Raw genomic sequence first — 14330 nt, 5'->3', positions numbered from 1 at the left:
GTTCAAAACATAAAGGCATAAGAAAGCTGAATGCCGTGGCTGGCAACTAATTAATAACTGCAACTGTTTATCAAACTGTCCTCCTATGGTGAAAAACAACATAATTAGGCACATTGACATGTTTTAATTGAAAAAATACAATGCTGCTTTGTTTTCCAGCTGCAGCTTCCCATCAACAGCTTAATCTTTCCCATTTCACAGTGTGCAAGCACCACGTCCTGCAAATTATATGTGAGCGTAGCTTTTGTTCCAGTTATCAAACTTGCCTTTCAGACACAATTGAAAATTCAGCCAGAACAAGTTTGGCAGGACCGTTGTGAACTACTCACTCTGTCCTCCAAGATCGGTGAATCAAAAGCAAACACAAAGTTTCCCATCAGTCGACGCCCTCGATAAGAAAAAAAAAAACAATACGAATTTATGAGGATAATTTAATCAAGATGTTTGACCAGATCTGTGAATGGTTTGGTGAATTATTATGGTACAATGTGATATGATACTGTCCCTGGAATACTCAGCCTGTGAATGCAGCATGAAAGCAGAATGTGTCCTTTCAGAAAGTGGAACAGGCTAAATTCCTGTTAATAAATATCTAGATTGAAATGTACCAGATAACTGACACAAATCCGATTATTCACCTCCAAATGCACATAAACAGAGGGTTGCTCTCTGATTCTCCTCTCCTTTTTGTGGCATCTGATAAAACATGACTTTTTAGTTAATGATTCAAGATAATGCCATTTTTCCCGCCATGCATTATCACGTCTGCCCCCTTTCTCCAACCAGTTTACTGGCATCTCCCTTTCCCTGTTCAGACTCCTGAGGTTTGCTAATTCAATGTGGCTGCAGATTTCCCTGTCTGATCTCACGTCTATTACAAACACGTCATTTTCCATGTCTGGAGGACCATTTACTGTAAAAAAAAGCCAGTTTGCATTAAAAAAAGAGCCAAATTCTGTTTGTTATTAAGTAAGATGCTTCTAAGCGCAGGCTATTTCCTCTCTGACTGTAGGGTCTGATAAGGGATAGGTCAAAGCATAAACTGATTTTGTTTCAGACGTTACCGTATGTATTGTTTCTGGATGATGTAATGAGTAGGATTGGACCATGGTAATCAGGTTGACATCTCTGGTTGTACCAGTGCTAGTATCACAAATGCCTGATGAGAGTATACTGAAAGCAACAAACTAACACAAAGATATTTAAATATTTCAAGGGAGCTGCCTTTTCCTATTTGAGGTAATAACTTGTAAAACTACAGGAAATTTAGTTTGTAATATTAATTACCTGTTTGCATCTATATTTGCCGGGCTGTTTGTATAGTTCTCAGCATGTCTGGGCACTGTCGCCTTACCACGCCGTCACTGGTTGTCAGACACTTTTCATTCCCAAAAGATGATGAAGCTCATCTAATGATGCCACAAACCACGCTGACCCAAGTTTGGCCCATTTTAGACTTGACACGGCAACTTTTGCCTGGTTAAAGAAATGTTAATGAACAGGCCTGAGCTGGATCCAGATCAGCCAAGAAGTGATATGGGGAAAAGCATTTAAGATGGCGCTGCCCAGTGTTTTATAGGAAGCTGCATTTATGACACCGAATAATAACTTTTAAGACCATCAGATGGGAACATAAACAGAACAAGGCAACAGGAAGTGTTTAGTCTTGTCAGTTTATGATCAGCTCATGAAGAACATCTGGTTCAGGGGACAGTGAATTTGAAACTCACTGTTGTCTCATTTTTACGCCCACTGTCTTCTTCTCTGCCTTTTGCTGCAGCTTTACCCACATGTGTTGTTGCAGATGGCGAGATGACATCACGCGGTTTTTCATTGTCTTTTTAATCTTGCATGTGTAAGAAGACTCTACCCAGAACTTTTCTAATTCACTCAGCACAAATTCACACCTCATCACATTAGCACTGAATGGGTGTTTTACCCCCTCCTGATATGCTACTAGCTCAGACATGCCTGTAGTACCTCCCCCTCAGTCCACAACCTAATCATCCATCTTTACACCCTCATTTCACTGCTTTCACCTCATGACCACTTCATGCTCGGTTTTGGGCATCCTCATGTCAAAACAAAAGGGTCTTGGAAATATATCTCCTCTCCTCTCCTCTCCTCTCCTCTCCTCTCCTCTCCTCTCCTCTCCTCTCCTCCTCTCCTCTCCTCCTCTCCTCTCCTCTCTCTCCTCTCCTCTCCTCTCCTCCTCTCCTCTCCTCTCCTCTCCTCTCCTCCTCTCCTCTCCTCCTCCTCTCCTCTCCTCCTCCTCTCCTCTCCTCTCCTCTCCTCTCCTCTCCTCCTCTCCTCTCCTCTCCTCCTCTCCTCTCCTCTCCTCTCCTCTCCTCTCCTCTCCTCTCCTCTCCTCTCCTCTCCTCTCCTCTCTCCTCTCCTCTCTCTCCTCTCCTCTCTCTCATTCTCCTTCTCCCCTTCCCTCTGTTCCGATGAAAGGCAGGCATTGAGCCGGCAGTGGCATTCCAAAACCTCAGGCCTCGGCTCCAGTGTGTCTGGCTATTCAACACTGCTGGGAGCCATTAGTTTAAGTAAGGTCCGACCCGCCCACTCACCCACGGAAAACCCTCAGATCTCCTATTACAGTCTCCACACAGAGGGGGGACACAGCTGCTTCACGAGTGCAACGGGTGTTTGTATGTGCGCAAAGCCAAAACCAGAGGTGAGCACACTCTAGAAGTCTGCGTACGAGGATGTCAAAGAACTGCATGTGGGGAGAGGGAAGGTGGCGTGCCGTGGCTGCACGGGCTGCAGATTTATGAGTGGCTCTCATGCTCGCTTGGCCGCATCTTCTTAAAGTTTCCACGTGCAGAGGCCAAGCACAAAGCCAGATGCCCAAATCCTTCTCACCATAAACTGCCCTTAAACAAAACTCAGCAACTACTGATTTTGCACCAGGTATGCTGCCGATTGACATCCATCCACGGCAATGTAGCCACGTCTTCGGCCACAGCGCTAATTAGAAACCGTCCCTCAGGATCTGGGCTGTGGTACCGATCGCGCTCGGTTGTCGGCACATAAACATGAATAGTTCTCATAAACAAGTCCATGTTTGGGCAAAGATGTGTGTTAGAGGAGTGAGTGAGTGCTTGGACAGGCCCACACACAGATATAAGACATACAGGCAGGAATTACGCACCGTACATTCTCCAGAGCAGTTTTCATTTTACATACTAAAGTCTATATTTTGCAAAGATGACTTACTGATTTCCCCCACAAAAGACTTAAACACCATCCAAAGCTTAAATACAGTTTTTTTTGGGCCCTATTTACAGGTCATCTAATGTAACATTTAGTATTGAAACAATGACAAATAAATGTATTTACTCTTCTACATTCTCATATGCATATATGAGGTAGCTCCAGATTACAGTGAGTATGTGGGAAGTGATGGAATTCTATTTCATGCTACGATGACTGAAATGATGAATTCTGCTGGGTCACCAAACCAACAGCGTACAGCATGGTAAGCATCTGTGCAAGCAGATGTTAGAACATCTGCACAAGTCGATGTTTACCACTTGATTTCCCGAAACTTCAGACCACAGTACTCAACAAACGGGAGCAGTCTGATAAGCAGGACTGTAAAGTGGGAATATCTTGGTATCACCATACAGATAAATTCCAAAATAAATTACTTTTTGAATCATTTATACAACCTAGATGCCATAATAATGCAACGTAAAGCCCAATGTCAGCCACCTACAGTATATACTGACAGGCAGAGGAGGACAACATCCTCTACCACAGACAGTCTTATCATAAACATTACATCCAACATCTGAGAGGTCTTCTACCAGCACTTCTCTGCTGTGACGCTGCAGGAGCAGCTGTGTTGCTGCCTTCCCCGGCGGACGGGCACACCTGCGATTTGCAGGTGCTTGATCTGGCAACGGAGCCACGAACACCTGGTCAGGGGGAGCGTGACAGCCTGGAGGACCGTCTCCGGCCTGTGTTTGTGTGTGCTTGCAGTGGTCGGGGGATTTCTGAAGGGCTTAATTAAAGTTGAGGGAAGATAACGGCTGTCACATACAAGCACGCACGCGGACCGACACACACACACACACATGCACTCACAGGCACACACACAAACGCACATAGATAGAGAGGATCATATTGCAGCACTGACAAGTCCAAACATCCCTCAGGCTTAACCTTGGGAAATACCAACACATGCCTCTGAATGTGCATGTGTAGGTGTGGGCAAGTGTGTTTAAGGAAGGCAGGGTGTACTTACAGTTGTTCTACATCAAGACAAAACAAAACCACTTCCTTTTCTACTTGCTCCTAGTTGGATTGAATGTCAGATTCAAATCAAGTATCCTTAAAAAACACCCTAAACTCATAGATAGATAGATAGATAGATAGATAGATAGATAGATAGATAGATAGATAGATAGATAGATAGATAGATAGATAGATAGATAGATAGATAGAGGTTTGTTGACACTTTAGGGTGTGACGCCTCATTACAGTCGACTGCTCTTAAAAATGGACAAAGACAGTGAGACACAGCAGCTGAAGACGCACTAACTTCGGCGCCCAGACAGCCAGAACACATTCCTTCCTGGGAGCAAGAGCAGACAGAGTGAATTGTTTCAGTTTATGCGAGTGGGTTCTGTTCTCCGACAGCATAAAGCCCAGCGGGAGGGGGGGTAATGGAAATCAGAGAAGGGACATGCAAGGTGAACTTGACAGGAGCTCTAAAAACTCTTGACTGACGTGTGAAGAGCTTGGGCTCCGGAGTATGATCTGTTGTCACACTCACAGTCTGATACCAGGAGACTGAACCAAGGTCACATGTTGACTTTTTCATTATCAGTCAATTGTTATTGTAGCGAGGTCAAAGATGCGACCACGTTGGCTGCACGTACAGTATCACCATAACCAGGACAAAGGTCATTTTGAAAAACTAAACCATTACAGAATTATCAAGTGGGTGGTAGCTGCTAAATTAGCACCTGGGTAAACAATAACAATATTAATGCCTCACAGACTGGAACATTATGAATAGTTTGGATTTGGAGTCTTCCTGAAGAACATTCCAGTCTCTCCACGATTCTGCAGAAAGAATATGCAGCAATCAGGAGAGTGATGCTTAATTTTCCAAACGATTGAACATGCACAAAACGGTGCACGCACAGCCAAACTGTGCAGCAAAAATTAGAAAGTATTTAGCAATGCTAAAATGAATAAAACTCTGATTATTGTCCTTGATTCTTGCTGTTTTTCCAACACCTGCACACGCAGCTCTTATCAGCCTTGTTTGTTTTGTCTCTGCACAGTTTTAGCTGCTGGGACCACGAAGTCGCCTCTGGCATGTCTGCATCTTCACTGGCGTAAACCAGGACGTAAGCCAGTGGACAGAAAACTGTCACGTTTCTGTCAAAATCATACAATATTACAATATTCGGTTGTGAAGTGCAATCAGAACTGCAGGAATTCCTGCAGGGACTGGAATTCACATTTGTTTGTTAGCTTTCCTCAGATGGGATAAAGGGAGATGGAAAAAGAAACTGGGACGCGGAGGTTTGGCGGGACAATTGGACGGAGACGGAACGTCACACAAAGACAGGGGCACTGGTGTAACCTTGGAAAGCGTGGAGAAAAGGGAGAACCAATGCGAACTCCTCTTTGTCTGAGCCAAGTGGGAAATGATGGGGGGGGGGGATGGGCATTAAAAAGCATAACACGGCGATAAGTTCTATTATCCTGCTTTTATCCGTGACCACTCAGATTCACCGTGCAATGACCAAACCAACACCCCTCCACTTGAAGTAAAAGACCGAGTAAATGCTCGGGCACAATTCAGCCGCCGTCCTGGTAAAAGATATGTAGATTTAAATGAAACTGTAAAACACAAGGAGAACAGAAGAGGCTATAATCCCCTTTAGCTGAATGTTTCAAAAGCCATTTGACAAAAATATGCTAAACCATTCTTAAAACCTCCCCCTGAGCAGCCTTTCTGCAATAGTCAAATGTGTCAAAGTGATGTTTACGCTAGCTCCTGACACCTGAATGCATGGTTCGCAGCGGTGGCGGGCGGCAGAACACAATGACAGTGTTAACAACTCCCAGGAACTGCAGCAAAGGCTGCAATCAAGAGGGGGGCGGCTGTGGAAAAGGCATGTTTTGTCAACGTTTGGAGCAATACGTGGACACTTTAATAGCCCTCCTCTCTGGTACGGCTCGGTATTTCTGAGGATTGTTATTGGCGGGCGATCCTCGGCGCAAGATCACATCTGGATCCTATCCTCCCAGCTACTCCGAGCAGCGCCGCACAGCAACAAGAAACAGCTGTGCAGACCTGGCTTCAATTAGCTGCACATTCTCCCCGACAGTAAATCCCTTTCTACTCTCTTTCTCTCACTGTTGTTTTTTTCCTTTAATGGTTTGGTCACTCCTCTCCCTCCTTTTTTTAAAGCCTGACATCAGGTTGCCACACTGTCTGAAGTAATGGGCAGGGGAACAGAGCGGCCAATTGGAAACAGACAGAAGCCTCATAAGTCTCACAGATCTACTGTTTTGTTTTTGGTTTGTTTGTATTAAACAAAAAAAAGGGGCAAACTTATAATTAGACTTGTAAATTCAACACTTTCTAATTTTTTTTTGTCATCAAGTCATAAAGGCCTCAGCACATGTCAGATTTATGAACAGATTTGTCACGATAGATCAAACCATAGCTGACTGGATTCTTAATTGTGGTTCCGACGTGTGGAAGACTCGAGTGTCAGCAAAGCAACGTGCTTACTTAAAACGTTCATGTTCATGAGTCATTAATCAAACTCAGCCCGGATCGCACCGGTCCAAATGCGCACCATCTTGACTCACCTAAACGGCACCAGGGGAATCCAGCTCAGATCGGAAATGGGAGCCAGATTTTAGGTAACAGACTCGAGCTCATGGACTTGATGAGGAAATCTGGATGGTTGTGCAGTCATTGTAGCCCTGGGGCCCCGAATAAAGCACTAACAGGTGGTAGTGCTGGTGGAAGAGACCCACGCAGAGACCAGAGGGAGTGAGAATGATACTGGGCTCTGGGCCCAGCACACAAACACACACCCAAGCACAAGCATTTTGCAGAAAAACATAAACACAAGCCAACCACATGTGTGTGACACCACAGCAACCCACAGACGCAGGCTCCGGAGCCTAAAACACACACATGCACACACTCGAGCAGATATGTCTGATGCAAGCAGATACGTAAACACCCCACACACCCGAAGTCGTGCCGGGGTGACGAGCAACCTCTCGCGCTACCTCCAGCAATGCAAATCTCCCACGCGGCAAAACACAGAGAGCCCACGTCTGGCAGTCTGGCAAAGCTGACGGGGCGCTCAAGCCAAAACCAATTAGGTCCCTAATGCAGACCTGCTGGGCCCCTTTGTCTTTATTTCCCCTTTTAATGTCAGAGGATCGGAATCTGACTCCGTAACCCACCCCAAGAACTTAAAAAAAAAAAAAAAGGAAAATTATGGAGAGATCCAAAATGACCCACATGTTTTCTGGTTGGATCTAATTGAATCAACGGAGCATGGAAACAATTGATCAGTGCAAACAATGTTTAGCAAGTCGCCCCCCCCCCTCCCCCCTTCACATTTCCATACTACAGACAGCGGCCACAGATTCCCAGAGGGCCTCGTAGCTTTCCCAAGGCTTGTAACAACAATCACAATAAAGGATATTTTATTGTCTCTTGACACGTAGCTGCACATCCCAAAGGTGCTAGAGGTGTAAAAGCACAGCGTCTCAGTTCCGTGTTCCAGTACACGCTTTGCTGCTCCCTGCTGGCTACTGTACAGTAGAGTCTCTAACAATGCTGTCACTGTGACAGTCAAAGAGAATTTCTGTGCAGTGACACACACACAAACACACACATACACACAAACACACACCCACACACGCGCCCCTGGGCCCTGTTGACCCCACTTGCGTTGCTTGACTGTTCTTCTGACCCCTGACTTAAGCAGCCGCAAACCACAGGCAAAATGGAAAAGGAAAAAATAAAAAGTCTTTCTCCCGGCAGAAAAAACAGTGGCTCCAACCTGGTTTCGTGCTGCCTCGTGTTTTTTTTCTTTTTATCTTTTAAAGCTGTAAACTCCAGATGGTGTGAAGCAACCTTGAAAGAGACAGAAAGAAAGAAAGAAACTTCGTCTGGTGGATTATGGGGTCCAAATCCATCCTGAAAAGACACATAAAGACCAAAAGCTGCTATTCAGTCAAATCGGGGCATAATAGCTGACTTGAGGGATAATGCATACAATGTGTTATGTGTCGTATATTCTTTAACACTTTAATAGATTGTAATGAGCATCGAGCTCTTAGCAAACAAAAGACTTCTGTTCAGGTTATAATGATTTGATGGGATCTTAAATAACACACTGAAGTTTATTTTCTACAGACTCATTCTGCTACAAAAGAACTGGGAACATCCCTCTCACGTATAGCTCCCCCATCATAGATCTGGAATATATTTCCATATACATCCCTCAGATTTTCTCTTTAACAACTCAGCAACACAGAAATGACTCTTTCTTTGACACAGAATAATGTTCATCGAAGGTCAAGCGGAGGCATTATAACATCAGAATAAAACATCAGCATGTCAGGTAAAAGTCCCTTTTCTCAGTGGAAAGTTTATTGAACTTTGAAACTTCAAGTTGTTTAGTTCAACTTCAACTTCAAGTTGAAGCCACCGGGAGCTACAGGAGCAACAGAGAACCACTAGCGTGGGTGGTCCTGATTGTCAACGCTCCATTACAGCCCAGAAAGGGAGTCTCGGTAATGATTAACCCCCGAGCTGCAGCACAAGGACACCGGCGCAAGTACTAAAACCAGCGGACACGTTGTTCAATCCCCGTCAGCCGAAGCGTTTATGACCTCGACTTGTTGTATTGATTTCATTGCTCGTAGTCCGGAACGCCTCCACGGGCTGTCGCTGAAAAAAGAATGGAGGCTTTTCAGCTGGGCAGGTTCACCGTGAGGTGCTCTCGCTTGTGGGCAATTTTCCACCGAAGAAACTACTCCAGCATCCCTCCTTTAGTGTGTTCACACTGCAGCAAGTAGGGAAAAGTATAGATGAACTATTCGGAGAAGGGATTTTACTTGTGCATTGGATTCTATTCTGATTGGTCCAATGCCTGCACCCACCTGAACACATGTCAATCACAGCCAACCTGTGGATCACCAAGGTAGCGCTGTTGGATAAAACCTAGAAAGAGGATTTTAGCCTCCTTTCTGCTACCAGGACATGGGTCACCTTGTGCTCTGTGAAGGTCAGAGCTTCCGGTACATTGGATGTTTGGGCAAACTGGGAATTGATGCTCCCCCTTTGATTATTTCTTTGTGTCGCATCTCACAGGCGAAGCTTCTACTAACATCAATCTCAGTTCTAATGGAACAGAACAAACATGGACGGATCTCCACCTTTAAAAGCATCGTCGCCTGGATCCCGACGAGTTACGGCACCTCCCCCCAGCACAATCGCATCCACCCGTCATCCGTCCGCCCTGCTCTCTCGCCCCAACCCCCGCAGCCAGCCGCATATGCCACGCGCTGGTGTCCTCCCCCGCCCCACCGTCCTCCACTCCTGCCAGGCTGCCACCTGCTCTCTGCAGCATGCTGCACAGCTGCTCTGCTACAATAACAAATTAAGGTCCGCAGCGGCAGGCAGGAGTCATTACCTACAGCTCCTGCTGTACACGGCCCAAGGAGACACCAGCGACCCCAACTTTGTGCAGGGGGGGGGCAGAGCACCCCCCTTCATGAACACAGCAAGCTGCAGCACTGTCACTTGTTTGTCATGTGCTGGAAAATTCATTATTTAAGTACAAATACATATTTGCATATATAATTTAGCACTATACTGATGGGGGGGGGCTGTAGTTCCTCTTATCTCCCACCCACGCGGTCTGTGGCAGGTGCACACAGTTAATGAAGGAAGATGAGATGCTAGAAGGAACGTTACTGGGGTGAAGCAGGCAAATCCATGACAGTGGGTTTTTGAGTTAGCAAATTTACGCTGAGTCCAGACACATTTTCATGGACGTAGTCATGATTTATTGTGTGCATATTGTGGTGTTGTGATAATGGTGGAGGTTTAGTGTGGCTTTATCTTCAGGTTGATCTTCGTTATTCATCATTTTCTTCATTGATAAATCAAACCTGTAATGTTTTTTATACCTGTGTGTGTAACACTCATTCAGTGGCCGCCTGACACTGACTGGATCTGGACTGGGCCTCGTAAAGATGTCGGACGGAGTTCATCCTGTCGGCCGGCTCTGTGACGGGTTAACAATGACACGACTAGTCAGTTAGCAGGAGGCTGGATTCAAAGAAGAAACAGGCTCAGACGGTGTCGGGATTTGCCGTGGTCATTATTGTCCCCCCTGCGTGACAGCTGGCCGTTGCCCCCCTCTTGATCTCCTTTCAGCGTCTTTGTCACAGCGCCTTTAATCACACCAGCAGGGCTGTTACACAGCAAATCAGCTGAGCCGACCTGCTGCACGACTGTCTGAGCACTTCTATCTGTCCGTACCTCAATCTTCCTCAATCCAGGTTCTGTGGGAACACTGTCAACGTGCTTCTTCACATGCTGTTAGACCTCTTTTATTGCATTTATTTGAAATTCATTCTATTTAAAATAGTGTCCCTAAGTCATTAAACCGGTTCTTAATTGACCATATTAAATATGACTGTGTATCACAAAGGAACATTGCATTAATTAGCCACATTTTATATTGAATATATTGTCAAATATCTGTTCTGCTGCCATTTGTGCCAAATAACATTGGTTGTACAGTAAAACCCTCAAACTGAAAATGAAAAAAGAAAAGAAACCCCACCCTTCTATAGAAAGGTTGTGTTAGTTTATGACAGTCCTGCAGAGGATCCCTGAACGCCTCACAAACAACATGTCAGAATGTCAGTATGAATATATTAAAATAAACAATTTATTCTGTTACACAACAGCAAGATGAGGAACAACAGGGACAAAAATTGGATTTAAATTTATAGTTTATGATTAGTATCTAAAAGTTATATGCATTTTTTTCATGGAGGCAGACTTTAGCGCTCCTTTAGTCATTAAGCTGGATTCACTTAAGAAGAACACAAACAGGAGTTCATCCACGACCTCCAGTCTGACCTCTTGTGCCTTTTGGGGCGTTATGTGTCCACCTCCACTCTGCATGCTTTCTGAACTGCCGCGTTGGAAACCTTCCCTCTTATTTCCGTCTTTACATTACTTTATCGAGGGCTATCCGCGCCATCTGCGTCAGCGCCGTAGGTTGCACAAAGCCCGGCTGATTCAACACCTCCACAAAACCTGTTTGCTCCACCGTATCGGTCTGCTCCTTCCCCTTTTATATTTGCCTGTTCTGGATTATACTGAAGAAATGGACCCACGACAATTCTTCTCTTGATTTTGGGGGCATTTTAATTTTCTCCCCTTCACATATAACACAAGGCTGATTTTCATGACACACTTCTGGTTCCAAATGAAGACTTGGAGCTCAGCCTAAACACGTGTGACCTTATAACGAATAAACTGACGTTGCTCCTCTCTTCACTTTAGTTACAGGTTCACAACTATTCTTTTGGATCAGAGTACGGTGCATGAGTGTTTTCATACGGAGAAAACCAGGTTAATGATTTGACGTTTGAGATCTCTCAATCGTGTTAAGGCCCCCCCCCATCCCTCCGTTGTGTACATGCCTCCTCTTCCTCTCCTCCTCCTCCTGTCAAGCACGGCAGCTGACAGACCAGACCCTGCCTGCCAGTGACACCTCACCCACGCTGACCCGAGCCAGATCACTGGCCCATGACGCGGGGGCCAGTGCCAGAGCCAAGGCCGCTGTTTCTGCTGGGAGATGGGGTGTGTGCAGGGGGGGGTGGGGGTTGCAGGGGCCATCAAAATGGCCTCGGTCACGATAATCATTCATTGCCTGCTGTTCCTTCTGTCCTCCACCCATACTCCCACTCCTCCCGCTTTGTTGTCTTCCTCGTGTCGGGGGCCGGCGCGGCACGCGCATCAGCTGAGCCCAGGATGCTCGGAGTCAATGGGGTCAGGTGGCAGACGCCTGGTTAATTCTCCCGAGGCTGCTCAGCGCTCATGGCGGCTCCTGAAGCTGGAACGCACATATAAACACTCATATTCCTGCTGGTTTATGGTGCCTGTACGACAAGCAGAGCAGAGCAGAGCAGAGTCTAACTTGGTCGTGAGGTTATTAACGAGAGCTAAAGTGCCAGGAGATTTTATGACAGTTGACGGGTTCGTCCGATAAACACGAGCGAGGCTTAGGAGGGAGGAGGGTGAAGATTATAAACATATGAGCAGATGGACAGAGAGATAGCCCTATTATGTAGATCCCCTCGTCTTTCATGCATGTATACTTTTACATTATTCAGCAGGCTATAATGAGTAACTGAACGTGTTGGAGGGATGGTGGTTGGGCCTTTTAGACAGCAGAAGGTGGGCCACAGGTGTACATTGCTGAGAGTTATTCTTCAGCCTGACCCCTCATTATCAGCCCCCCCAATTTATAATCCTGTGTCTGCAGGAGGAGGATGGCGCCGTGTCTGCCGACCACAGGCTGTTGGCTGATGCACAGTCTGCCGTACATATTTCTGCAGATCCATTATGCCGTATCTTTTTTTTTATTGTCTGCGGATGTGTTTGCCCGTCTCGAGGTCCACCCATCTGTGCTACACTTTTGCCCCAGTTCTGATCACCTTTTCCACGTGGTTTGCGTTTGACATGGCAGCTGCTTATCAATGCAGGCTTCTGCTGACTGCACTGTAGGCGGTGGGATCGATTGGAATCCCTTCAGAACCGCACACTGCAGTGTATCATAATGATTGTTATCATTATTGTTGTTATTATTATTATTGTCTGTGATCACTTATTTATCCATCTATCCACCAGCTTGTCTCCCTGTAGAGGAGTGGTCTGTTGTTCCAAAGGAACAGGTGGAGCACACACACACACACAACACACACACACACACACACACACACACACACACACACACACACACACACACACATATGTGAGCTACAGGAAGGCAGGCAGACCGCCTGGTCCATATGGTAGACCTCTGGAGCTGTTGCCCTTTGCTGAGATAAAGGAGGGATGGAGGGATGGTTGGAGCCAGTGGCGAGTGGGGGGAGGTCAAAATCATCCAGAAGGCCACCCTCAACTGTCCACTGTCCTTGGGGAGTTGAGACATACATATATATACTTGAAATAGGGGTGTAGGGATGGGGGTGGTGCAGAATCTGCTTACCACAGAACAGGCTTTCAGTGTGTTATCAGAAACCTGTGTGCCAATAAAGTTCATCATGAGAAACTAAGACAGAAAGTCAGTAAGTCCAAAACACACCCAACATCTGTCAGCTATCTGGACCTGAGTCCTTCAACATTTTCATGTGTTACAGTGCTAGGGGGTGTTTATTGCATGTTGTTTATCACCCTTTTGTTGAGGGTTCTACTAGCAACAGAAACTCAAGAACATTATAGCATCAGTAATGCTGCTTAAAAATGAAGTACGGCTGCATTTTCACATAAGAATGTAATTAAACACTCAGACCCAAGAGTCTTTTTTTATAAATGGGATTTTTCTTAAACTACAGAGAGACAAAGCAGGAATATATGCGGAGAACATTTTTTGTCATGGGACTTTATTTATCAGAACAACAAAAGAACATTTAACAGGGGGTAACGTTAACTACAAACATTTAATGACTTAACGAGTCTGTTGTGCCAGACTACCTTACAAATCCTGTTGTTCTGCTGACTGAAGCTCTGAAAACCCCAAAGGTCTGCTTCTGTTAAAGATAAGCCGGCCACCTGCCATTCACATCACAAATGAATAGGCTGACAGATGTACAGACGGGAGGTCAGACCGTCAAACGCTTTGTCATAATGCTAGACGTGAAGTTGCATCAGAGCCCCAGAGTTTCTTTTTCCTTAAACATGCTAAAAAGTCCAACACTGCTGATTAGATTTGTTTTTTGCTCAGTCAACTGTATTCAGTTGTCAATTTGAGTGCTTGGATTGATAACAAAGTTCTGACTTTGCATAAATACAAACATTCAGTAGAGCACTCTTTAATCTTCTTCTTCATCTTCATCATCATTATCATCATCAATTTTAAGGTTATTATTATTATTATTATTTAAATAATATTTTGTAACAGATGGTCAACGTAATATATTTCTTCACATATGCTTTAGTATATATAGTATATTGACAGTGCTCTTAATCCGGGGACAGCTTTTAATTTTCATATAAATCCTATGTTTAAGAGGTT

This window comes from Takifugu flavidus, chromosome 4 (genome assembly GCF_003711565.1).
Source record: "Takifugu flavidus isolate HTHZ2018 chromosome 4, ASM371156v2, whole genome shotgun sequence".
NCBI lineage: Eukaryota > Metazoa > Chordata > Actinopteri > Tetraodontiformes > Tetraodontidae > Takifugu > Takifugu flavidus.
The sequence above is the reverse complement of the archived record's forward strand: the minus strand, read 5'-3'. Positions refer to the sequence as shown.